The 26,545-nt window shown below is 37.8% G+C and overlaps 1 protein-coding gene across 2 annotated transcripts in view; it reads left to right on the top strand.

The window, feature by feature from the left end:
- The window catches only part of LOC6647034 (stAR-related lipid transfer protein 13), a 96,020-nt gene that overhangs the window by 16,841 nt on the left and 52,634 nt on the right, over positions 1-26,545 (top strand). For both annotated transcript variants that reach the window (XM_015177422.3, XM_047013499.1), the window contains exons 2-3: positions 4,437-4,608; positions 16,983-17,037. The gene's annotated coding sequence lies outside the window, so the exon portion shown is untranslated. The remainder of the gene's footprint in view (positions 1-4,436; positions 4,609-16,982; positions 17,038-26,545) is intronic.

Below are 26,545 nucleotides of genomic sequence, written 5' to 3'. Positions count from 1 at the left end.
ATTTGCATTCGGTTTCGAGTGGAGACAAAAAAAAGCATTGGAATCATTGGACTGGCCTGGGTTTGTCATCATCAACATCATCATGATTATTGGAGTGCTCCTGGTGAGCGGTTTTCAATACAATTGCCTGGCTCTGGCCACGTTTGATTTCTTAATTGCCGCTAAATGCGGGATCCGGGGACAACATCGTCGTCACTACCGTCGGAGCAATCGTTTTCATTGTCTCAAAAACCGTTGGTTGTCAACATCTCTAGAGTTGGAGTACCGCGACCGGGACCGTATTATCGTCGATCACTCTTGTTGTTGTTGTTGTTGAGCACACGAAATAAATGTTTGAGTACACACAGCTGTAAAGAAATTGTCGAACAACGAACCAACGACTACGACGACGACGGCTACGACGATCATGGTGGTAATTTTAGCGGTAAAGGGAATGGCACGAAGGAACCTTATGGACAATTGTCATGCCTGCTATGCCGGCTGCTGCTGGTAGAGGGGATCGTATTTTAATTGCTGCACTTTTAATTTACTTTTCGTTTTGTTTTATTTCATTGTACTTCTCTACGTCTCATATGGCTCCATTACTTCAGATAAGCCAAAGAGAAAGAGGGGAGAATAATATTTGAGGAAATGCCTTTGTTGACATATCTATGTATGTATATATACCCTGCCACTCATTGCCCTTTGTCTGCATGCATGTAATTGAGCTACCTGCATAATTTTTGGCCTAGGACAAACATCGACTATGCCAAGGGTCATTGTGTACGCGTGTGTGAGATATGCTGATAGATAGCCAAAGGAAACGCCCATATCCGGACCCCGAGAGTCTTAATTTCTTAAGCCCTCTCCCTCTTCCTTCCAATAATAAACTATGCTCTAATTATGCACGCCAGTTTCGATTTTGGGCTCGAATTGCCTTGGTTTGCGTAATCCCACCAGTGAGCTACGCATAAGCTCCACTTTGCACCCACTCGAGAGAGATGGGTTACCCATTGAGGTTTTTCCGTCCCTCTTACCATAAATTTTAACACTTTCACTACTTAAAACACTAAAATAACTTATATTTAGCAATTTGAGACCCACTTAATTTACATTTAAATATAATTTCTGAGTTGCTTTTTAATATTTTCGTGAGCTGCCAGCTTCGGGCTAGGGCCTATCAACAGTTCCTAATCTCGTTCGTTGCCAGTTTTCAATGCATTTTTTTTCTCTCTTTTTTTAATCGCTAAACTGTCACATAAACTTTACATTTTATTTGACAAGCGCGTTTGGCATACGAAAAATACCCCAAAAGACTGGGAAAATGAGAGTAGGTGAAGAGTGAAGAAGTGGAAAGTGGGGGGGCAAAACAACTTCACAAAAAAAATAAAAGCGGGAAAAACAAAATGTAGACAAAATAGCCAAACAAATTTCTTTTCGATAACACGCACAATATTCATACCGTCGGGCACATTAGTTGAAATTATGACAATTTCCAAAAAATACAATAATTCAAATTTATTTTTGTTGTCAGCTGACAGCTATTGGCTTTTTCTTTTATTATTAATTCAATTTGCTTTCGATTATCGGCAGCTGAGCCATCCATCGATTTCCAATTCCCCAATTTGGTTAAGCTTATCGATTTTTCTTTCTCTCTTCTTTGTCCATTGAAATGATAATATCCATCTTCGTATTGGCTAATCTAAGTGATTTGTGAGCTTTTGTTTCAATACCCTTGTGAAAGCGCCCATGTAAATGAGCAGGAGACACCCTTTACGAATGGGTACAGTATGACGTATAGACAGTATAGAGTTCTATTAGAAATCTGTACATCTTTCTATTTGCAGACAGAATTTGACATCATCACTTACTAAATTTTGTATTTAACGTGGATTACGTTCGATTCCACTCTACATAGCATTTATTCTCATTGTTGAAATCATCGTCGCCCTTTTTGAGCCTCCACATTTCGTTCATGATTGTAATTATAATAATAACTCTAGAGCAAAATTTTCAAATGTTTGTCTCAAACGACGTAGACAGGAAACGGATTCACGCCGAAAATCTGAAAAATACTGGGTCGGCTTTTTAGAGTGAAGCTTTGAGCCAATTTGGTCGGCGGATATGAAAAGCCATAACTCATGTGGCGGCTAAAACAATTTGATATCAAAAGAGCCTTGTCTGGAGATCGCATAAATTATGAACGCCAAGAGCCATTGCAGCTCCAAGCGTATTCAGTTTTAGTTGAGAGGTGTTAGAACCTTTTAGTTTTTTATTTTTATTTTGTTTTTTTTTTTGGTTTTGATTTCTTTTTTTGTTTTGGTTTTTTCTCTTATAAGAATTTATGTTGCTTTAAACAGACAGATAAACTTGGTGCCATTAGTGATTTATGGTGGGATAGCATTGGATTTTGATTGGGTTCCCAATCTCTACAACTCTTTCTCTTTAAATTCTCTCTGCCTGCTCTATCTCACTGTGTCGGAGAGTTCAACTTTGTCTTGACATTGAATACGACAAAAGCCAAGCGCCGTTGAGAATGTGTTGACTATGATTCTATATAATAGTTGTTGTATCTGTTAACTCGTGTGAATTTCTGTTTTCGTTGCAACTTTCAAAGTGCAGATACAAACGAACAAACAAAAAGATACACTGGTAATGAAGTCAAGGTTATGGAATTGCCTTAACTCATAAACTGCAGCAGACGTATTGAATTACAGTTGGTGAGTGCATTAAATTGCAAATGGATAGTTGGGTGGGTGAATGTTTTATTTGCCATATAGGATTTCAAGGCAGCTGTTATTTAATTTCGTTGTTTTCATTCAAATCGTACCAACAATCTTTTATAATCAGAATGCTAAAATAAACTCGCAGCTGATAAGAAAACTCTTTTTCCATTCCAAGTATCAATGAAAGTTTATTTACGTATATGTTATAAAACCTACCATTTATATATCATATAAAACGATAAGATAGACTTCCGCTTACAAATAAAATAGAATGCATTGTATTCAGTTTAATTAATTGAATTTATTATCGAAATGTAAAGGGTAAAATAAAATCTATTACTGTTTGTTTTAATGTGAAATCTTCACTGATGCAAATATCATCACATTCCTCAAGATTATCATAATTCTGTTGAATTTCCTGTATTTTATCGTTCCATGCCTTAACAATATCCTTTGCCAAAAAGTTTGTATTCATTTCAAAGAGTATCGCGTTTTCATATGTGCCAACTCTCTTCAACTTATATAGCAGATCATCCAGTTCGAGTTTTTTTAACAAACTACGTACAAGTTGTGTTTGATTTTCGTCGATGTTCAGGTAGCCATTCTCCTTTCTATATAACAATCGAGGACTTTGTTGCTCTCGATATTCTCGACCAGCATGAAATTCAGCTATAAAAGTCCATTATTAAATTAAAAAATTAATTTAATAATAATAACCACCCACCTTGGGCAAGTGAAGAGATGTGCAGGAGAAGAATTGAAAAAATGTATAAACAAATTTTTAGCATTTTTAATTTCAACTTCTGTTCAATAAGACAGCTAAAAGACAACTAAAGCTATATACTACATCAAGTAATGAGATTAAGTTCGAAAGCTTGGCTTATCAACTGACCTAGACTAAGAGGGCAAAAAATAATAATCTTGGTTTGGTTTCTCCAGAAATCAATTTTTTATTAATGAAATAAATATGTATAAGTGTTTTTATAGAAATGGCTTGTGACTACTCAGTCATTTAACAACATTATGCATGAATATATAAAGAAACTATATCTTTTTCTATCAGAAGAAATAGAAATTTTCCCCGTAATCAGTTTCTTAGTTAAGAAAATTATACAGAATCGTAATCTATCCATGCGAAATGGAAAACTACATCCAATTTCAGAAGTTTTCCATAGCAACCCTCGTAAGCAAATGTATTTTTGCACTTTTATGGATATAATCTTCTTATGCGAATATGTCTGTAATGTCATGAAAAAAGTTAAATGGAAAGACAAAAAATGTTTTCCCCATTTCAAAAAGCCGACATCAACTTTTGTGTTTGGTGTTGGTGTTGGTGTTGTGTAAACAAACTTAGAAGTTTCCAGCTGTGAGCGTTGATTGCCATACGACACGATGCGTTTTCAAATACACATATATAACAACAACAACATCAACTACTACTACTACAACAACAACTACAGCGATAGCAACAAGATGAAACGAGAGAAAAGCTACTCAGATTGCGCATACGACTTGTATGCACTCAATGGATGTTGCTGTTGTTGCTATTGCTGTTTTAAACAAAAATAGCAAATGTTGTAAACATTTTCGAGGCACGCAATCAATGCATAGACTTGCCCATGGACCAACTACACGCACACAAATACACACACACTACTACTACTCTCTCACACTTGCATAAAACACATCGAATTTACAATTAATTTTTTCCTTGTTGTTGTTTCATTACAGATTCCAAGCGTTTTTCCATGGATTAAGGTGAATTTCATATTACGACGGCAAGCGAGTTTATGTTTTTGTGTGTGTGTTTTTTTTTTCATTTTACTTGGCTTTTGTGTGTTCGCTTTTCATTAATTTCCTCCACCTTGGGTGCATGTCAATCATACGCAACGTTGGACTTAAGGTGAGTTTGCATATTTGCGCATGCTTTGGTTTTAGCTTTTCATTATGGAAAGTGAAATTTTGAAAATCGACATCTCATAATTGGCTTTCTGTTTCATCATCAACTCATTATACGAATGGGCTATTGTTTTATTGTGTTAATCTTTTCTTCTTTTCTTTATGTGCTCCTCGTACATGACTTTACCAAGATTAATCAATTAAGTGAAATGTTTTATAGAAATGTACCTAAATCAGTTATTAGTGTTCAATATTTTTGTTTTGGGTTATCTTCAAATCAGTTTTTATTCAGACTTTCAGTTTTATAGTTCTCTCTAATTTTATTTCGAAACGATTTCAAATTAAATTCCAGCAATTCCGCATTCGCAGAGTTCAGCCCTGCGTGTGACTTTTTTGTTTAAATTCTTACATTGGCATTCTTTTTATTTTTATGAGATTGAACCTTGAATTGCCAAAGTAGCAATCATTCACACCAAGCAACAAATAAGCGAAGAATAAAAAAAAAAATGATAACTGAAATTCGAGTATTTGCGTTTTTAAATGCTTCGCTTATCGACAGCTCTTTCTCCTTCGCACTCTCGTTCGGTATGGACTCTTCTTCTCTTTCTCACAATTTAATTAGACATTTTTATCTGAGCTTTTGCTATTTGACTCTGCTGTCAATTTGGCTAAAAATAAATTATTACTGCTTATAGTATATGTACAATATGATATCATGCCTCTACGTTTTAGCCAATTAAAAATAAAAACTTGCAAATGGCTGAAATCTTGTTGGAGCTGCTTTTTTTTGTCGTTGTTATTTTTGTTGTTGTTGTTGTTGCCGTAAATTATGACTAGCGATAATCACAGAACGAGGGAATTTATTTTTTTCAAAAATTGTTTTTTTTGCTTTTTTTGCTCTCTGTAGGTAGAATTATTTGCCAGATCTTGGCTTGTGTATGTGTTGTTTGTGCAAAGTTTGGTCTAGTAATTAGCTAGGTGATTTCGCCTAGACCTGGTCCCGGGTGCATCTTGCATGCGTAGCTCAAATTTCAAAACTACATGCACTTTGCACAGATACAAAAGCCGGTCCGCTTGGGTGTGAAAAGATTTATGTGCCAGGCCGCAGCTGCTGCTGCAACTGTTGCTCTTGCTGCTGCTGCTGCTGCTGCTGCTGCTGCTGCTGCTGGCGGCAGTTATCAATGCGTTGGCCCACAGCAGCCACCAAGTTCCAGCAGATACAGCAGCCATTCACCCGTACCCCATACCCAAGACAATTCCAGTTTCTTACTGCGGCTGGCACTGCCTGTTGGTGGCATCTTGATCTTGAGACATTTCATTGTGTGTCTTGTGGCCTTTTATTTATGGCCTGCTCAGCTTTTTATAACTCTTCGATTTATATTGATTTGTAATGCACATAAAAAAGCCACAGATTTTATATACATTCATACATATGTATGTATGTCTCCCCCATATAATGTATGTATATGTGTATATGCATTTGACCTTGTCTGTGGCCAGGATAGTTGCCATAAATAAATAGCTTACGAAATGCTGCTGAAGGTCGCAGCAGCCAAACTGGCGACAAAGCGATAAAACAAAAACAAAAACAAAACAAAAAAACACAATATGCCTAAGCACAAAAAACGACAAAAGCAAGCACACTGAAACAATATGCAAACAACTTTTAGCTCATATTGCAACAAGTGCAATGCATTACGTTGTCTGCAACATGTCAAAAGCACCCAAAAGCATACCAAAAACGAAGAAAAAAACCAAAGGAAGGCAAACCCATTGTCCGTCCCATTCCCAGGTGCTATGTCAGGTGACATAACTCGAGTTTCAGTTTTGGTGTTCGCTTTGGACTCGTAAATGCAAATTTATACCCTTGCAGAGTGTAGACTATCATTAGGTAGAAATTCCTTAAAGATCTAGCCTTTTTAAAACTTATTACTCTGTTCTTAATTCTTCATTTCATTATATTACACATATTTCAAGAATCCAGTAACTGTGGGAAAACTTGGAATATCATTTATTGCAACTATTTTCCTAAACTTAAGGATCTTTCAGAAGTATCTAGGCAAGAAATAATCTTCAAAGCTAATGGAGAACTTTTAAATGGTTATAGTTTTGCAAGGGTAAACAATCTTTCGGTTTACAAATTCTCGTTTTTATGTTTTGCTATCTATTGCGCTGTTTCCACCTACAACTGAGCCACAGGTGAGCATTGGCATAGATAGATAGATACATATTCGTATCTTTTTGCCAGTGTCCAAAAGAAAAAACACTTGTGCAGGCAAATATTTTACGAATTTTGTTTGAGGGAGAATTTGTTAGAAAACTGCAATGAACACAAAAGCAACAACCATTAACCAACCAACAACATAAAAGACAACAACGAAAACCTGACCGAGCAGCCGTGTGCACATGACAATGTGTAAATTTATGGCAATTGCATAAGTTTGCTTTAGCTGGCACTTTTGCCATGCACAACTGCAAATAATGAAATATTTGTATTTGCTTTATTAATTAAGCTTCAGCTTTTGTTGTTGTTGATCAATAATATTTGTTTATACGATGAATATTTCCAATAATATTTGGCAATGCCTGCAAGCATTAGCCATTGGCGCATTAAGTCCACAAATATGCTCCTAACTACACACACATACATAGGTGGCCCAAAGAAGATGTGCATTAATAGTTTTTTTCGCTTTCGGTTGTTTGATGATTACTAGTAGTTTAGCGGAAGCCGATCAAAGCACATTTACCAATGCCCATAAACAAATCAAATCGATCCATATATGCGGCTATAGTTGCTTTGGTGCTCCAATTAAAATAGCTAAATATTTCCGCCCAATGTGGAGGCGTAGATCGAAGATCAGAGATCAGGCATACTTCTGTGTGTGTGTGTTTGTGTTAGCCTTCTAAATGGGTCACAGTTAGTTATTAGCGTTTGGCTTAGGCCATGACTAGACATATTTAGTTTTGGTATTTTTCATTCATTTTTTGAAAATCAAGGCATCTAAGGCTTTCACCGCATATGGGTCACCATTCGGCAATCACCTTTCGCCAGCCAGAACACAGACAACAGGCAGCCACACAAAGCCTCTTTCTGGCTCTCAATTCCTCTAATGAACTTGCTCGAGAATGGGCAAAAGGTAAAAAACATCATCCAAAAAATATTCTAACAACTTGTTTTCTTGTGTAGGTGTTTGACCCTCAACAAACGATTGTGTTTTTGTTTTTTTTTTGTTTTTTTTATGTTAATTTTTCTTTTGGTCGGCTTGAAACATTCTTATACAATTAGTTTGGGATTGTGTGTGTGTGTGTGTGTAGGGAGGTTTCGCTCAATCAATTTAAATACATTAATCAATTTCCATGTCAATCGCTTTACTTTTCTTCTTCATTCGCCAAAAAAAAAAAATAGAAGAAAAAAAGACAACAGCAAACAATTTAATTATAACAAATAACAGCAACAGAGCTACAAAAAACAACAACAACACTATGGCTATATCTGAAATTGATATCGTGACTTTGTGTAATTTGTAATTTACGATGAGATCACTTCCTCCTATCAAGTCAAGCCCGGGCCAAGCCAAGTCAGCCATCGGTCGCTATTGTCGTAGTTGCATTGCGCTATTTTCTTTTTTTTTTTGTGTCCCATGAGCATGCTCTGGCCAAGAAACATACGTCAATTCGTCGCCAGAGAGAAGGAGAAGCATCAGAGTAGCAGCATCAGGTGGGAGGTAAGTGGTGGCAGGAGGCAAAAGTGAAGCGAAGCTGCGACAAGATAAGCGTCATCATCATCGTCTTCAAGTTCGTTGCTGGCAATCTGAAATCCTATACCCCACAATGCTGTTTGCTATGCAGCTTCTGCGCTCCCCTATGCAGTTTTTCTACTAACTGACTGACTGGCTGACTAACTGACATCCTGCGCATCATCATCATCATCATCATCAGAATCGGCATCAGCGTTGCCAGCAAAAGAGTTCACTTCAAGTGGCTCGAGACAAGGAAACGGGCTGCAAAACAAAAAATTTGCATTCGCATCCCCCCCGAAAGCCATTGGCATTGGTTTTAACTCTTCATGGCTTTGTCTTTTCGCATAAATTTGTTTTGGCATTCACCATTCCGATTCCGATTTGGTTTTGGATTTGAATTTGGATTCGGTATAAGGCAATGAAAGCAAAAGGCTCGAAAAATGTAAATCAAATGCCTTTCTTCCAGTTGATTGTATATTCAAATCGAAATCCATTTGCTTGACATGCAAACAGAAAAACCTCAAATTGAATTAGCAATCAAGCGAATTATGTGACAAAGTCAATTGGCAATTCTCTCTTTTTACTTCATTTCTAATTAGAAGTAAGAAGAATTTCTATGATGAACAGAAAGCCATTTCAACCATTTTGATATCCAATAAAAAGGTAAAATAAAAAAAAGATTGAAGGTACTAAAATATTTATATGCAATTTATGTCCGGAATAAAACATTTATAACGACTTTAAAGATTACACTTAAAACTTGTTTCACACCTTCCAACGAGGCTCTTCCCTATCTGGCAATAGTTTTAAAGAAGTTATCTAAAAGTTGTTTATAATTAATGCGCTTCAAAACTGAATTTTTTATTTTATTGCATTCGAATTATGTTTTGTTTTTTGTCATTCCTACATCATTCCGCATTAAATCTTCTAAATAGGGCTTCAGTTTTTAATGCCTTAAACCAATTTTGAAATGGATCATTAAATTCATTTTCATTGTGATCTCACTTCCCAGAAGCCTTGATCTATTACTGACCCATTTCCGTCTAATTCTAGATACGAGTGTGAGTGAGTGTGTGCCTATTAAGAAAGTCCTTGACCTTTTCTTGGCCTTTTACGTAGTTTTAAAATAAAAATTAAATGTTATAATAATAAGTTTTCTGTGTGTGTGTTTTTTTTTTTTTTGTTTTTACTTTTATAGCTTTGAAACTCAGTTTTTAAGCGCTTTGCGGTTGCCTTTGAGGTTTTTGTCTTTATACACATTTTTTGTTACCATTTTATGTTCGTTTTTTTGAACTCATCAAAAATAAAATTACAAAACGTTGCTCAAGTTTTTCAAGCTCCATAATAGCCACGTTATTTAATTAGTTGCCAAAGCCCACGCCCGGTTGAAAGAGATTCTTGATCATGTTGCAATATCAACTGACAGCTAGTTGGTCAGAGATAGATAGCTATGGCTATATACATAGTATATATGCATGTTTGTATGTGTGTGTGCATTACAGCTTATGTGGTTATTATTACCGCAGCATCAGACATCAGGCAGCAACGTGACAGATTTAAAAGTGTCAGCAGCATATTTAATGCCTACACTTTGGTCCAGTTGAAGTTGCAGTTGAATCTGCAGCTGGAGTTGAAGCTAGAGAAAGAGTCGCCATGTCGGCCTACGTTCTGGCTATTGATTTGTCAGTGGATGGCACACTGGCAGTCTGTGGCATGCTGGCAGACTCTTTAAACAGATCGGACACTGACCAGCGAAGCGTGTGGGCAATGTCTGGACAAGAGTTACAGTCAAGTTGGCAACCTGACAACCCAACCAAGAATGCTGCATAATTCTCAAAAACTGTCGCGCGTAGGATGCTAATCAGATTTGCAATGCTGCTGATTCTCTGCCCCTTACGGTGGGATTGTGAGAAGATTGGCGCTTTTAATTATATAGCCAATAGGCGATTGAATACCGTTTTGGGTGGCCCACTGACCACCGTTGATTGTCATTTAAAGACGTCATAAAATTCAATTGAGAATTGTGATCACCTCTCACTCCCCAGACATTGCTTTTCATATGTGCCGCCGCGGGTGCAGAGGCATTGCACTGCTCGATTGTTGCATAATGCTCCCCCAAAACATATACAGACAGAGACTCAGACACACACACTCACTCTAAGAGGCATATAGAGACAAGAGAGTTAATTTCTGTAAAGGCAAACAAAACCAAAAGCGGCAACGCAATGCCCTGCACTGTCCCCCTTTCAGTCTCGGTTGACTGTGTGGTCCAAAGACCCAACCAGACCAGACCAAGCCCAAGCCCAGGCTGCTGCAGGCATCGGTCTTTTGCGTGCATTCGGCGTCTCTCTGTGTATTGGACTTACAACACAGAGCTAAAAAAAAAAAAACACCTAAAATTACCGCCGCCAATTTAATAGTCACACTTGTAGCACCAAAGCAGATTCAAAGCTGAAATTACGTGAATGCTTCCCAGCAGCAGCAGCAACAAATGCAACAACACGCAATGTCCCACTGCTTGGTCGGCGTGTGAGGGCTTTAAATGCTTCTTAGAAATGCAAAGATACTTTTTTTTTCCACCTTTTGGTTGGACAAGCTGTTGCTGCTGCTGCTGTTGCTGTTGCTGTTGGTGGGTGGAGGCGCTGCTGTTGCTGGAGTATCAATATTCTCAATAGATTGTATAATTTTGTTTAGTTGCTTTAATAGTTCTTGAGAAAATCTGCAGCCTCATCGTAATGATGTTTGTAAATAAATGTTAAACAGCTAACGCACGATAGCCAAGGTTTTCTCTAGGCGGCCTAAAAGGTTTTTGGAGGCAGGCGTTAATGGCTTTTTGATTGTTTATAGGTTGTCAAGGTTGTCCCATGGCCTGAACTAACTTATATACAATCGTACATATACAAATGCCATGGTCAGGGGTAAAAGGTTAAGGGTTAAATGGAGTAGTAGTAGTAGCAACAACAGCGGCAGCTGCCATTCTTGCAATGCAAATAATAATGAAGTAATTGATACGATTCGTCTCAGCATTTCCTATACAAACAAATTATATTTTCAACAGCGATCGATCAAATTATATCTACGGAGTGTGTGTGTGTGTGTGCATATGCAGGCCACCGTTATTATTATTATTATAAGTGAGTATCGTATGTCAACTAAAGCAAACGCAAACCGAGACAGGAGGTATAGATAAATCAAAGTCTGCACATTTATTTAGAGGGTTAAACAAACAGAGTGAAAACAAACTACAACTGAATGCCATATGATGTGTATATATGTATATAATATAATGTAGGTATCTGGCTGCATGCATCTAACATATGTACATATGTACACATACATACATATGTGCCATGGAAAACTCAAACATAAAACTACCGTTTGATCGATCGTTTTGATTAAAAATGCAACACATTTCTATATGATCTGTCACAGGCATCGACATCGGCATCGGCATCAGCATCAGCATCAACTCCAAAGCCGCAAAAGTCTTCGCCTTGTGGTCTGGTCTCGTCTGGCCCGATCTGGTCTGGCTAGGCCATAGGCCTAGGCCTGGTCTGGTCCCGTCTGAAGAGAGAGGGACACCAGAAGACAAGCGAAATGTTTGTTAAAGTGAAATTAACGTCGCCAGCTAACTGGCTACCAATCAACAATCAACAATGCCAACTCTCTGTGCATGCGTGTGGGTCTGAGACTGCTGCAGCTGGTGATGGAGACGGAGATGGAGCCAAAGCCGAAGCCACCACCACGCATGCCAATGCGATCATCCAAGCTAGACAGGCAGCAGCCTTTCATTGGCATGCAGTTGTCGCCATTGCGCACATTTTCCGCGTGGCTGTTTTGTCTATTGCTCGTTGTTGTCTTTGTCGCTTCCTCAAGACAAAAAACCAGAGTCGAACAAGTCGATCAGTCGCCCAGTCGTTTAGTCGTTCAGTTTTTTCCAAAATACCAAAAATTCAAGCCTTCTTCGGGTTTCGGTTTCTTATATTTACAATTAATGAAATACGATCTTTTTATTAACTATACATACATATTTTGCATATGCATTCCCCCGTCTCTACTTTACCCTTTTCTTTCTCCACGTCACATTGACAATTTTTGAGCAGCTGCATTTGGTTAGTCGTATGCATTTGTCCATTAACCTTCATTAGGCTTAAAGCTATTAACACCAAATTGTCAACTTCCCCTTTATTTTCTCTACATTTTCATTTTTCCATTTTCCCATTTTTGGTTTGCTTGCACTGCACTTGGAATCTCTCTTTGTGTTGTTGACAATTTCCAGCCGTTGCGATGCGATGGCACAATTAAGTTTTATTTATTGTTTATTTGTTTGTTTGTCTTAATGAACTGTGTGAAACAATTTCGATTGTTGGGCAATATCAATGTTGGCTTCCAAGCCAATTGCCACCACCCACCCATCTAAAAAACGAGAGAGAGACAGAGAGAAAAAGAGAGAGATCCAAAATCAAGCGGCATTTTTTGTCTCAGTTTCTTTGTTGGCCAGTTTTCTGGCTGCACATTTTTGTGCAGCGCAAATTGTTATTGCACAATTTAAGTTGTTGCTTTTTGGTTTTTTCTTTTTGAAAGAGTGGAGTGGGGAGGATTTCAATGCAATAACCACAACTGACAATTGACTGGAACGAACGAACAGAAAAACCAACAGCAGCAGCACCGTGAAAAGCGGCAAACAAAATGCGCCTAATTGTCGCTCTCGCAGTTGTCGCACATAACACTTTGTTTTTTGCTAATTTTGTGACGCCTGTTGCGCTTTAATGAATTTGTATTTCTTATTTATGCAATCCGTAAAGCAAAAAAACAAACAACAAACAAAAAAATGGCAAAAAAACGCAACAAAAACTACGCATTCCAATTGCAATTATGCTCCAAGTGAAGCCTGTCTGTGGTATCTACAACAAACTCACGTGATTTGGTAACTTAATGAAACTCTTGACCACGGGGAATTTGTTCAATGAATCGATATTGGAACTTGAAAATACCCTGCATCTAAGTAATCTCGGCGGTTCGATACTCTCTGGTGTCAGCTTAAACTTCAAAGACGGAAAATTGCTTAAAGAAATTGTGAATCATTTTGATGAACTGATCGAACTCTGCCATTTTAACTTAAATAATATTAATCATAAGCTATGCTCAGGTGAACATTTAGTCATTCAAGGTCAGATTTTTGCTTATGCATTACATATTTTATATATTTTTTGTGTATCAAATTCTCGGATCTGTTGTTCTCATTCCAGTTTCTGAGAGCCAGTTCGACTCATCATGTGAGTCACATTTAAGTTTATTGGCTTTTGTTTGTGGGCAATGGGGCTGCGGTTCGGAAGACATTAGCATCTGTTATTTTCTGGCTCAATCTCTGACACCGCAACCGTTAAGATTGCATGCCTTGGCATTGGTCATTATCAAACTGAGGCATCAATCTGCCAGTGAGGCAGCACCAACAACAACAGCAACAACAACAACAAAACAATTGCAAATTGCCATTCCCACTGGCCAATTACCACTTTCAAAATGGAACAGAAGGCAGTGGCCTGTGAAAACAGGTTTTCATTTTGCTCTAGCTCATCTCAACGGGAAGGAGTCCGATCAGTTGTCCAGGCTAGATGATTATGCAATTTAGAAGAACTCTTGTAGCTGCATTGTTGTTGTGTGCTGCATCCATCTATGATATTCTCCTCCCAATTGCCATGGCGGCTAAATCATTTTTAATACCCAAAATTGAAAACAAGAGGAAAAACTAAATAATCATAAATAACTGGGTTAATTTGTAACGCTTCTATGCATGCCAAATGAACCATAGAATCCAATCCGTTTGTAGAGCATAAAAGAAAAACGAAGAAAACTCATCGAAATGAAAAATAGACGATTCTAATTTACCAAAACGAAGGGAAAACTTGACACAGAATGTAAATGAAAATGAAATTCAATTAACGCTGTCATATCAAAAAAAAAAGAGAGCAAAGAAAAGAACTTGCCTTGGAGTTGGAGATGGAATGGAATGGAATACTACCTACTAGATGTTGCTTGGCCTGCTGTCAAGTTCAAAGTTATAAATGTGCCACAAAGCGTGCAGAGTTTATTTAATTTCGATTTGTATTCGTTTCTGGCATACGAAATTAGTTCAGATTTATATACATATTACTCAGTATTTCACCATTTTTTTTTTGGTTTTTTCGTGTAGATTTGTATTTCCTGCACTGCATTTGAAAGTCACAGAGAATTATTCTGTCATTGGTTGTGCCTGTTGCCCTGGGATCAATTACCTTTCAAAACCAATTTGCATTTGAAATGCATAACGAAATCGTGTGCACATAATATTTTGGCAGTCGCACGCTGTGTTGTCTCCTGTTGGCAGGCATAGTTTTGTATACCCAGTAATAACATAAATAGTAAGGAAGGGTATATCAGTTTTAAGCTCATGTATATAAGCCTTGCCTACCTTTAGATATGAACGAATTTTGAGCCATTACATTACACATTTCAAAAGACAAGGCTTTCCTTTCTTTTAGATAATCCCTTTTCGATTTTACATATGGAGTGTAGAGTATATTATGGTCGTTATTATTGCCTAATGTATGAAATTTGTTGTTCATTGTTTTTTAGCTGATTGGCAGGCTTTCAAATTGCATATAGATGCAGGTGGCTCTCGCAGAGCTACGTCTGTGGCACTATCTGAAGTTGCAGTTTCAGTTGGGCCTGAGCACCCACACAGACTTTCAGTCAGTCAGTCAGCCATTCAGTCAGTCATTTATAGTTTCGTAGTCTTATCTGGATTTCTGGCAGTTGCTCATTATTGCCACAATTGGCTTTTTGATTCCTTTTCATTTTCATTTTCCTTTTTGTGGCAAAAGGTGTGTCAGTAGTTGCAACTGCCGCCGTTTGCTGCTGCAATCACGTTGCCTGCCTGATCAATTAGCTTGAGGCACGCAAGCGCTTCACTTCGATTCAACTCTCTTTGAGGGGAAGGAGAAATGGTTTAAACTCTGGCAAATACGTAGCGATTATTGTTTTATTTTCATTGTTGATTGAGTTCGAGCATTTGTTTATGCTAGCGGCTAAAACTTTATTAACAATTTCTTCACTCTTACTTTTGATTAAGCAATGAGTTTGCAGTATTTTTAGGGGATTAATTCTTGAAAAGTAAATCTTATGATGATGATTTGTCACATGTTGCCTCAAGTGGCATTTGTCAACGTATTTTTTTCTTCTCTATCTATCTATTTTTGGGTTAACACAACAAAACTCGAACTGAAGCTTTCATTTTCAGCCCTCTTTCTCCATGTCTATCACTCGATCTCGATGTGTGTACTATGTGTTTGTCTTGCCCCAAAGTATTGTGCAACACATTTGAATGTGTCACGCATCATTTTATTGAATTCTTGCATGCAATGGTCCAAACATTTGTGACTTGCCTGCATATAAAAATACATGTAGTTTGTAGCATTCTCAACAATTACACTTACAACAAATTAACAGTCGGGAGTGATATACAGAGAGAGAGAGAGAGAGAAAGAGAGGGTGGATAATGGGTGGGGCAGCTACCCATGTAAATTATGACAGACTCTCCATAATTAATCAAAGCGTTAGGGCCGACGCCGTCATCGTCGGGGGCAATTGCCACAGCCGCCAGCTGCCATTTAGTCTCAATTAACAGCACAGTCAAATTAGCCAGCGATGGTTGTGTGAAATATGTTTGGCATTTGAAAGTAAAAACTAAACTCTGGCACCTACCGGAATTGGAATTTGTTATACATTCACTATGCCAGAACTAGAGACGAAAGCGACAGATGAACGGGCATTGTGATGTGGCCTTTTGTGTCGCTCAACCAGTTTAGAAATTCTACTGGTTCGAGCTTCAAGTTGAGTCTGAGTTTGCTTTTGAGTTTGAGTGACTGACTGGCTGACTGACTGAATGACTAAATGAGTGACGAAGCTAGCTTAACGTTGTTTCGCCTGACCATGGCGAAACCTGATGTGGCACATCAAGCGATTTGTATTTCAAATGACGTCTGGTTCCGTTGACTGGGCAAGAAGAGAGAGAGAGAAAGACGGTGCGAGAGGGAGAGATATACATATAATATGTATATATTCGTAAATTCAAACCAATGTCAGCTGATTGAATTGCAAAAAACAAATATTTTGCGCAATCTGTTTTACAATTTAAATGCAATTCTTCTGGAGTCCAGTGTTAGAACTGTCCAAGACTCAGTTTCACTTCTTTTCGAAGAGTTTTGCCCTCATTTCGGTTTCCTCAAATCACCCGCTAATTTATGCCGCATTGCACTATCTCAATTTAAGTTGTGTTTATTGTCCAATAGTCAAACAAAACTGGCCTAACCACCTCCTACTGCGGCTCTAATACTACCTGTTTCGTTTTTTTTTTTCGTGCTCATGATATTTGCCTTTGGGTTTTTGTTTGATTAACATTTGCTTAACCATCGAAATTTATGCATTTAGTTAAACATTTTTCATGCGAAACACAATCAGGAAATTAGCATAAACAACAAAATGCGTGCCAATATTTTATACATTTGTATAACAATAGCCAATCCATTCGTTTAGTTGACAACTTAACTAAATTTAACCAAAACTCTATATCGTTTGGCTTTCTCTTTTTTATTTCCAGATACGACTCTATAGCCAATGCAGAGATCTTTGCATAAGAATTGCAATCAATAAAGGTATGTAACCGATTTGCTAATTAACTTAAAAAGGCCAAAAAACAACTTTCGCAATGTGTCACGAGAGAAGAAGGCAGAAAAAAGAAATCGCCTAAAAATTAATAATGCCAATATGGCAATTAAATCAATAAATATTTGCCATCTGCTGCTGCTGTAGCTAATATAGCCTTCTGACACGACACAAAAAACATGACAAATAAAGATTTTTAAAATATTTTTACACTTTACAAATGGCATGGAAGACACTTAGCAGGGGTGACACATAGAAATAATTTATGCTAATCAACATATGTACGTTTACACCCTGTAAGCTAAGTAAAGGCAGAGTACATTAGTGATTTAGATTATTAAGAATTGCTAAATCATTTTAAATTCCTTAGTCCTGCTTAATAAAGATCCTAAAGAACTTACTGACAAAAAAAAAAATCTAAAATGTATTAAAACGTACCTCAATTTATACAAAAAAAGAATTTAGATAGTTTAAAGTTTAATTCTTGTTTTTGTTTTCTCACTTCTTCTGTGACAATGACGAATCATTAAAATTATTCTACAATTTCTTGCGATATTAAATCTGAAAATGAGCCAAAATTAAAGGGTATCTTAAAGCCAGCTATCTGACTTAAAGTTTGTACTGATTTCTGTTGGGTTTTTTCGAAGTCATTGGCCAGACCCCAGATTCCCCGAGACCAGGTCTGTCAGCCTCTTTGGGGACTTTTTTTTCTTTAATGTATTTTATATATTTCTATATACATATATTAAAAACCAAAAAAGCAAAAAGAAAAAAAAAATGCCCAAAAAAAAAAACCAAAACAAAATAAATATATACAGCAAACGTGTTTCTCCTATGAGTGTGTGTTTGTGGAAAACAGAAACAAAAACAGAAGAAAAAAAAATCCAAATTCAAATTGTGCGCCGTTGAAATTTGCGCTAATGTTGCCATTTGTGTAGTTGTTGTTTTTGTTGTTGCTGTTGCTGTTTGCTGGCGGCGTTGATGGGCCAGTTTTGTGGAGCTATATAGCCTGTTCGTGTCGCCGTTGTTGAAGGTGTACACTTTGAGTTATTTTTGGTATGCCTTCCGACTTTATATGGCCGCCCCATGCCGAACAAGATTTCTGCGCGCCTTTTGCACCGACGCTCTACGGGTTTTTATTTTGCTTTTCTAATTCTTATGCAAATATGTGCTACGTGTGTGTGTGTTGCGGTGTGTGAGTGTTTGTGTGTGTGTGTGTGTGGAAAGTCGTGTATGTTGATGGCTTCTGTGGCTCATCGCTCCCCAACTGTTTACATTTTCATGGACAGACACGACTCTTCTTTTTGTGTTGGTTTGCGCTGTTGCAGGGGGAGAAGAATTGCATATAATGAGAAGATTCTTGTGAAATTTCTATGACTCAAATCGTCAAAAAAACTAAACTCACTCGAAATCGAATTCGCATTAAAGGTGAAAACAACTTTGTTTGTTCTCCCAAGCGGCTTGCAGGGGAAAAAGTAAGGCAGATAAAGAAGAAACAACAATGATAACTAACACTTTTAAATGGCCATAAATGACAGAGCAGATAAAGAAGAAGCAGGCCATTAAGTAGCAGCGAATCAGAGTATAAAGAGTGCAAATGGCAGACATAGAAAGAGAGAATTAAGTAATCAAGAAACGGAAAGAGAGAGAACACATTGTAAGTGCAAAGGCAAACAAGAACTGCGTCATAAATATAACGCATACGCCATGTGTGCTTAAGTGACTCATTGGCAATTAACAATTTAGAGAGCTCATTTTAACTGGCGCCAATTTCAAAAGTTTCTCTCTATTTATATAGAGTCTTTATTATTATTATTATTCTCTAGAATTGCAACTTCTACTGACTACGATGTCGCTCTTTATTTTGTAGCATTCAAGAGAATTAAAAAAAGGAAAAAAACATGTCTCTTACATTTCTCATATCTATAACAAGTTGCCGCTTCGTTTTCTTGATTTGCTTTAATCTTTACTATGTTTTTGTTATGCTGCCAGACCTAAGAATTCGTTTCATTAAAGCGCACAGCATGAGGTTTCCTTCCTCATGCGCTGTTTATAAAGTTGACATGCAGAACGAATCAAAACCATGGATTGTTCGTTCCATGGGCAGCAGCAGCAGCAGCAACCATAGCGGCAGCATCATTTTATGGACTCTGCATCTGCCATTTCTTTGCAGATGCAACATAAACTCACACTTAGAATCAATAAACGTAAACTGGGCAACGCCTGCCCACCTACGAATTGGCATGGACATGTGTAAGCTATAAAACTATAAAATAGCACAAACTTATGCCCACAATAAACATAATCTCATCCGAAAAGCCCTATGCCAAAAAAAAAGAGAATCCCGACCCAAAAGAGTCGATAATAGTAAAGATTTAGTTCTGAGGTTTTTCTTCTTATAAAGTTGTTGTTACATGCGTAAACAAGTATTTTTATGGCACACGGACATAAAAGGATGCCCCTTTGGCTGTAGATCAGTAACGCGTCGCCCATGATCGGAACACAGCCGTAAAAGCACTTAATTGCCATTTTATTACTAAAGCTATTAGGGCCTCACTATACCTTTCATTAGACCAAACTCCTCCACCAACACACGCACCCACACACACACACAAACTCTCTGACTGAGCTTACAGATGGAAGCATATTGCACCACATCAGGACTGAGGTTGAGGCATGCAAAGTGGACTCGTGGTTGGCTTGTGGACGTACCCTTCAACGATTTCAAGCCGATCGCCATATCTTTAATGAAATCTGCATGTTCTTTGCTTTAACAAGCATTTCCCTTGTCTACTCTCGCTCTCATCTCTCTTCTCTTTCTTTCTGTGATTGTGATTCTGACTCTGTTTCTCTGTGTGGTAATACTTGGGGTCTACAATGCACACCAATGCCAGTTCTTGGCTTTAGCTTGGGGGCTAAAGCTAGATCACCAACTTAGTTAGCGTAAATATTAACTTGTAAATATGATGATGCCCCCATGGAAATTGTATGAATTGCTGATAAATATCATTACGTTGCTAGTCTCAAGAGACAAACGGACAGAGAGACAGACAGAACAGAACGACAGACATACAAATGGAATGGATGGCCAGCTAGTCGTCCAGTGAGTCTCCTTTTATTTGTATTCAGTATTCGTTATTTGTATTTGTATTTGTATTTACATTGCATTTCGCCTTGCAATTCTATTAAGATTTTTATCTAAAGTGCTTGTACAGCCTATTTGTTGTATTGCCATGGAGCGCAAAGTGTACTCGTAATTGTTTAGCAAATCAGTTGAGAGCCAAGAGCGGTTGCTGGAAGTGATGTCTATTTGCCATTGCCAGGGCTCTTGTTGTTGAACTGTTGTTGTTGTTGTTGTTGTTATTATTGAGACTGATTACACAGTAGTTATAGCTGACAATTTGCAATTGATTTCCCTTTTCGCAGGTTGTGATCTGAGATCAGAATTCACAAGTAATATCTAAGCAGAAACTTAACAGTTGTTGACATCATGGAGGTCATCATAATTCTATGCACTCACAGCACGCTTTGTGGTCATATAAGAACTATAAGCTGCAATAGAACAGAAAACTGGGGAGTCAGATAAATGGGTGCAAGAGAGATTCGTAGCAGGGGTAGGCAAGAGAGTCCAACCACGAAGACGTGACAAATGCACTAAACGAGCTACTTTATAGCGTGGGAGTTGGTTGCACTTCGTATATACATATATTCATCTTCTGTCCCAAAGTTCATGAGAATGCCGGGTCTATGGCGCCAATGGATAGATAGACTTCTGTCTCTTTCATAAAGTCGCTCATATTTCAACGAAACGTGCACATAAACTTCACTTCCTACTCGCACACTTACAGCCAGAGAGAGAGAAAGAGTGGGAGATGAGCGGAATGGAGTGAAGTGAACCCATCGCTAATCAGAGTCGCCCTATGGGGGCCTTCATGTGGTAGTAAATTCGAGCACTCAACACGGCCAGCGGGCAAGCGGAGCGACACAGTTGGACATTGTCTGGCCGATGTCTGCTCCAGTTTACCCAAAAAACGAAACCAAAAAAAAAATATATATAACCAGGTGCTAGTGCGCACGCTGCGTATGCTTATTATTTTCTAAACGGGTTCGAGTTCAATAAACGATTAGCCCTCTACACAGTTCTAAGCGTCATAGTTTCTTGATGTTGCTGGTTGCTCTTGCTGGTTGCTGGTGTTGTCGTTGGGGAACACGAGCCGCGGTGTTGCGTGTGCGTCTGCCAAAGTTATCGCGGCTTTTTACACTAAGACGAAGGCTAATATGTCATTTGGTCATTGATACGCGCGCCACAGTCAACCAATCGCACTCTGCGCAGAATAAAGAAAGAAAGAAAGAAAAAGGGGAAGAGAAAGAGGGGAAAACATAGATATAGCGAACGGTGCGACCAAAGCAAAACGCTTACTGTCATTGGTTGAGGCGCGTATAATTAATTGCTCCTATCAATATCGCTGTTTGTGTGTTTGTTGTTGCTTTTTATGTTGCTGCTGTTGTTGTTGCTGCTGTTGTTGTTGGTGTTGTTGATGTTTGGCTGCTCACGCATATGGCCAAAACTAAACGATGCATGCGCCTGGTCAATCCATGGCCCCCATGGCCATTGGCAGCACCTCATTGAGATAAGCCTGTCCGTTAATGCGATTTTATTTGGTTTTTACATAAATCATTTGTATGCGAAAATGTTATGTCAGCATCTTTGTTTTCTTCTTCTTTTTTTGGGATTTTTTTGTTGTTGTTTTAAATGAACAAAATTTTGCTTTTTATGGCCATAAGAATATAAACATCAGAAATGACTTAAAATGGGCAGTAAATATTTAAGAAAACTAAATTTTATTAGTTAGTAGAAACCTTTTTTTTTGTGGATGTTGGATTAATAATTTATTTAAAATTTATTGCGTGATAAATTCACTTTACTCAATGTAAAATGTTCAGTTTATTTAACTCTAAATGATCTACTTTATGGCATTCTGAATTCAGAACCTTTCAGAAACTGCTTCACTCGGCTCTTAGTCAATGCAAACAATTCACGTTTATAAACAAAAACTTTGCCTTTGTTTCATTGTTCTGGGCCTTGAACTTTGTTGAGAAGTTTTTGCAAAATGCAAATTGAACAGCACTCAGATAACTGCCCACAAGTAAACCAACCGCAATAGCAACAACAAAATGCGGCGAAAAATGACTCACTCAGTCGGTGTTTAGCGGATGTGGCCAATAGGGTTTTCTATAGACTTGCCATAAACAACTTTATGACCATCGTGTGGGTGAGAGTGGGAAACACCTTTAAGGCAGGCAATGAGCTCCAACAAATGGCCAATTATGACGATCGAGAGAGAAATGACAGCCGAGGCATCAGCGAGAGTGAACCTGGGCTTGGTCGTGAGTCATTCATTCAACCAACCAACCAACCATCCGTCTATCCATCCATCCATCCATCCATTCGCCACTAAGTTGGTAATAAAATAAAATACTCCACTTGCGGCTTATAGAAATTTTGTTGCACAGTTATTCTAAAAGTAAAATCCACTGGCATACGTTGGAATATGTGAGCGTGAGTTTTAAGAATGAGATCGAGTCGTTGTTTGAGGCAATAGAGAAAAAAAACTTTTACTGCAATGATGCTAAACAGACCACGAATACCAAAGTGCAAGTGCAAAATTAAAACTTAACACAAAGCCCGCAGCTAATTTATGCCTTACTTTTGCCGGTCTTACTGGAGTTGTTGCTGCTGCGGCAATTGCATGGGCTCCATGCTACTGTCTGTTGCATGCAAATGCAAAATGATTGATGTTGCCACGTTTGCCTTTTGCCGCTGCTGCTGCTGCCGATGTTGTTGTAGTTGTTGTTATTGTTGTCGTTGCAGCAACAACGAAAAATTCTCTTTGTTCAAAATGTTGGCATTTTGAAGTGCGAGTAATTGCAGCTGCAATAGTTTTTCATGTTGTTGCTCTGGTCAAGTCGCTCGGCATTTTGGCAATGCAACTTCCTTTCACAAGACACAGCCAGATAGAAAAATGGGTCTGCCAAGTCGGTGATGGGCACTTGAATGTTTTGGTCGTTTTTTTTTTTTTTTAAATTATAGACTGCAACATATTGCAGATGTCCAAATAGTGTAGAAAAATTTTGAAAACCCTTTTAAATGCCAAAAGACAATCAGAAAGAGGGATGAAACAAGAGATTAACTAAATGTGTTTACAAGATAAAGATAAATTTCTATCTATTTAGATGAATTTAAGAATGACTTAACATTAACAGGAGTTTTCTTTCATGATTTCTAAATAAGACTTGTTGTAAATACTCTGGTTAACTAGATTGCTTAAAAACGATCTTAAATAACATGCACATCAATGTCTATGCCTAAGCACTAGAATAAATTTTTACTCTTTTGCTTACTAGTATATAAATTATATTTTAACACCTTGTAAATATTACCAGCAAGATTGCTGGATGACCTTAGCTCGGGTTAGAATTTATGTAGTTCTGTGTAATTTCCAAAGAAAAAACCAAAAAAACACAGCGTCATAAACTTTTCTTAACCTAAATTCTATTTAGACAATTTTTCAGCAGTTTTTGTTGCTGTTTTGTTTAACCATATTGTAATATATGTTACGAAGGTATATAATCATATTCACCTTGACAGGCTAAAATCTGGTTTTACATTCGTAAATCTCACAAGTTATGCAAAACAATTTTTATTTTAAATACCTCTGGTCTGGTCTGACTTGATGGCTGGCTGGCTTGCTGGTTGGCTGCTTGCAAAGGGCCTTCAGTGCAAACTGACGGCCAAAACAACTGAAATAACCAAACAAAAAAAATACAAAATATTGTGGCTAATTACGAAAAGTTGTGAAAGAGAGGGAGTCGAAGAGTGGGGCAGATAGATCTACACACACTCATGTCTGACATATGCGTGGTGTAGCCACAGGTAATTACTGACCGAGCACAAGCCACATTATTCTTTTGTGCAATGAGCAAGACGCTGTTTCTGAACCCTGGCCCTGGCCCCCTGTCCCTTCGACTCATGCCTTCCGCCTACCGCCTTCCGCTTAGCGGTTTTGATTGCGACCAATGCCGCCGACGACGCTTGTGCGCATGTGCAGCCACTCCATACACACACATACACACAGACACACAGACTCATTTTGTGTGTGCATGTGTCTGTGTGTGTACTTTGGTTGGCATGTAAAAGCTAAAAACTGCCGCTAGCGCAAAACAAGCAACATAGACGTCAGTCAGGCTCGCCGAAAAACCGGTTGAGTTATGAAAAATTATGATTGTCACCGGTTGGTCTTTTGGACGGCAGCAACATCAACATCAACAACAACAACAGCACCACCAGCAGCAGCAGCAGCAGCAACAATAACAAAAATGTGTAACAATTTCAAGTTAAACATGAGCTTTGTTTGTCTCTCGCTCTCAGTGTTGTTGTAGTTGTTGTTGTCTTTTTGCATTTACGCTAAAAGCCAACACCAAATAGACAACAATTACAGTACCAACAACAGCAACAGCAACATCAATGGCAAGTGGGTCTGGGTATCTACATATAATTATTTGCCCACGTTTCGCATGTCTTGCCAGACTGACTGTCGTCGTTGTCACCGCGGCTACAGATCGCTCTAAGGTGTGTGCGAGTGTGTGTGTGTATGCACAAACAAATTGCTAGCATTTTTGCATTTGGCAAGTTGTAGTCATAATTTGTTGTTTTCTTTTTTTTTTTGGTTTTGGGTTCAATGTGGGCTACATGTGTTGCCAGCAACATGCCAACCACAGCTGTTTGCAACATGTTGCCAAACGCCTCATTTGCTAGCCAAACTCACCATCGCGCCATTATCAATTTGTATGGACCGAAGAGTGAACACTTGCCGCCAATTTAAATGATCGTTTCTTGAATCGCATTTCTATTTGCTGCTGCAGCGTCTGCTTTATTATTATGCCTCTCCTTTGAAGTGTGCAGTTGAAGAAGTGGTTGTTGTTCTTGCTTCTTTTTCTTTTTTTTTTGCAATTACGCGTGCAACATTTCAATTGAACAAATGCAAGCAGCCAGGCGACATTACATTTAATGCAGACAAAGAGGGCACGACCAAAAGGGTAAGGGAAAGGAAATACTTTATAAATACTTGAAGAGAAACTTCGAGCTAAGCTCTCCCCTCTCATCCCATCTTTTTGTTTGACTCCGCCTTAACGGCAGCTGCGTAAATTGTCATCAGCTGTCAGTGTCACTTTTAATTAGTTTGTTTACAACAACAGCATCAGCAACAGTCGCATAGGGGAACACGCACTGCAATGCCATTCGAAAAGAGTCTGCCTCCATGCATTGTTCCAATCATAATTTCAATTTAGTCTCAAGTTCTCTTCCTCCATTGTCTTTATTCGACTCTTTAGCAGTCTTCAATTGTTTGTTGTAAAGAAATGCGTTGAGCCTAGAAAAAACTAAAATTGATAAACCGTACATGCTTAAATAAGAGTAGAAATGAACAATATACAACAAGAATTGACAGAAATAACTATGTATAATATAGAACTAAATTTTGTTGATTTATCTATTAACTAAACATAAAAAATTTCATGTATGGATTTCGAAAGAATAATGTATAAAATTCCAAACGACTTAACTGATATTAAATAAAATATTGCAGACAAAAAATAATGTTCAGGAGACTCTTAAGGCGTGAGACCTATGAACAAATAACTTACGTCACCTTTGTGCTTGTCGACCTAGCCATAAGCTAGAATTAGTATTAAGTAAAACGCCTACGACTAAAAATCCCTAAGATATATTTTTAAATGCGGAGCTAAGAACCAGAGATCGTGTTCATAAAACTTTATGGTTAGCAAATTGAATGCCGTTTTATGGCCATAGAGAAAAAGAGAGAGAGAGACAGAGACCTTATTGTTATATTTGTTGCTATTTTGTTAGCATTTTTTTCCACCATAGTATCAGCAAACAATAAATGTTAATTAACAACATTTATGTGCTGCGGCCCATTGACACTTGCCATAAATTTTTGTTTTGTTTGTCGAATTTGTTATTTTTTTTTTTATCTTTTCTTAGCTTATTAAGAATGTAGCTCGACTTGGGCCCAATATTTTTTTGCTCTCTCTGTAAAACAATTTGCAATTAAACAATCTTTGTGTTTTTAATTTTTTCTTTTTGTGATAAAATTCAACATTAATTGAGAAAATCAACAAAGTGAACCTGTTCGTTGGATGATGTCAACGCAAAGGCATGAAATGAATTTGCATTTTTTGGGCATATTTCAAGTAATTTTACTTAGCTGAGAGAAAAGGAACAAAGAAAGGCAACGAGTGCGGGTTCAAAGAATCGTTAAATTATGTAATTTATTAAAAGAAAAAAACAAAAAAACAACACAAAATTGAGAAGGAAACTTAAATGAAAGATGCAGTGGCAAGTTCTTTTTCAATGGGTTCTTTTGATTAAAACCAAACAGAAAGTCAACATTAATTCGGCTCTTTGCTTGGTTGACTTCA

Source organism: Drosophila willistoni, chromosome 3R (genome assembly GCF_018902025.1).
Source record: "Drosophila willistoni isolate 14030-0811.24 chromosome 3R, UCI_dwil_1.1, whole genome shotgun sequence".
In the NCBI taxonomy this organism is placed as follows: domain Eukaryota; kingdom Metazoa; phylum Arthropoda; class Insecta; order Diptera; family Drosophilidae; genus Drosophila; species Drosophila willistoni.
This window is presented reverse-complemented; position numbering and strand designations above follow the sequence as displayed.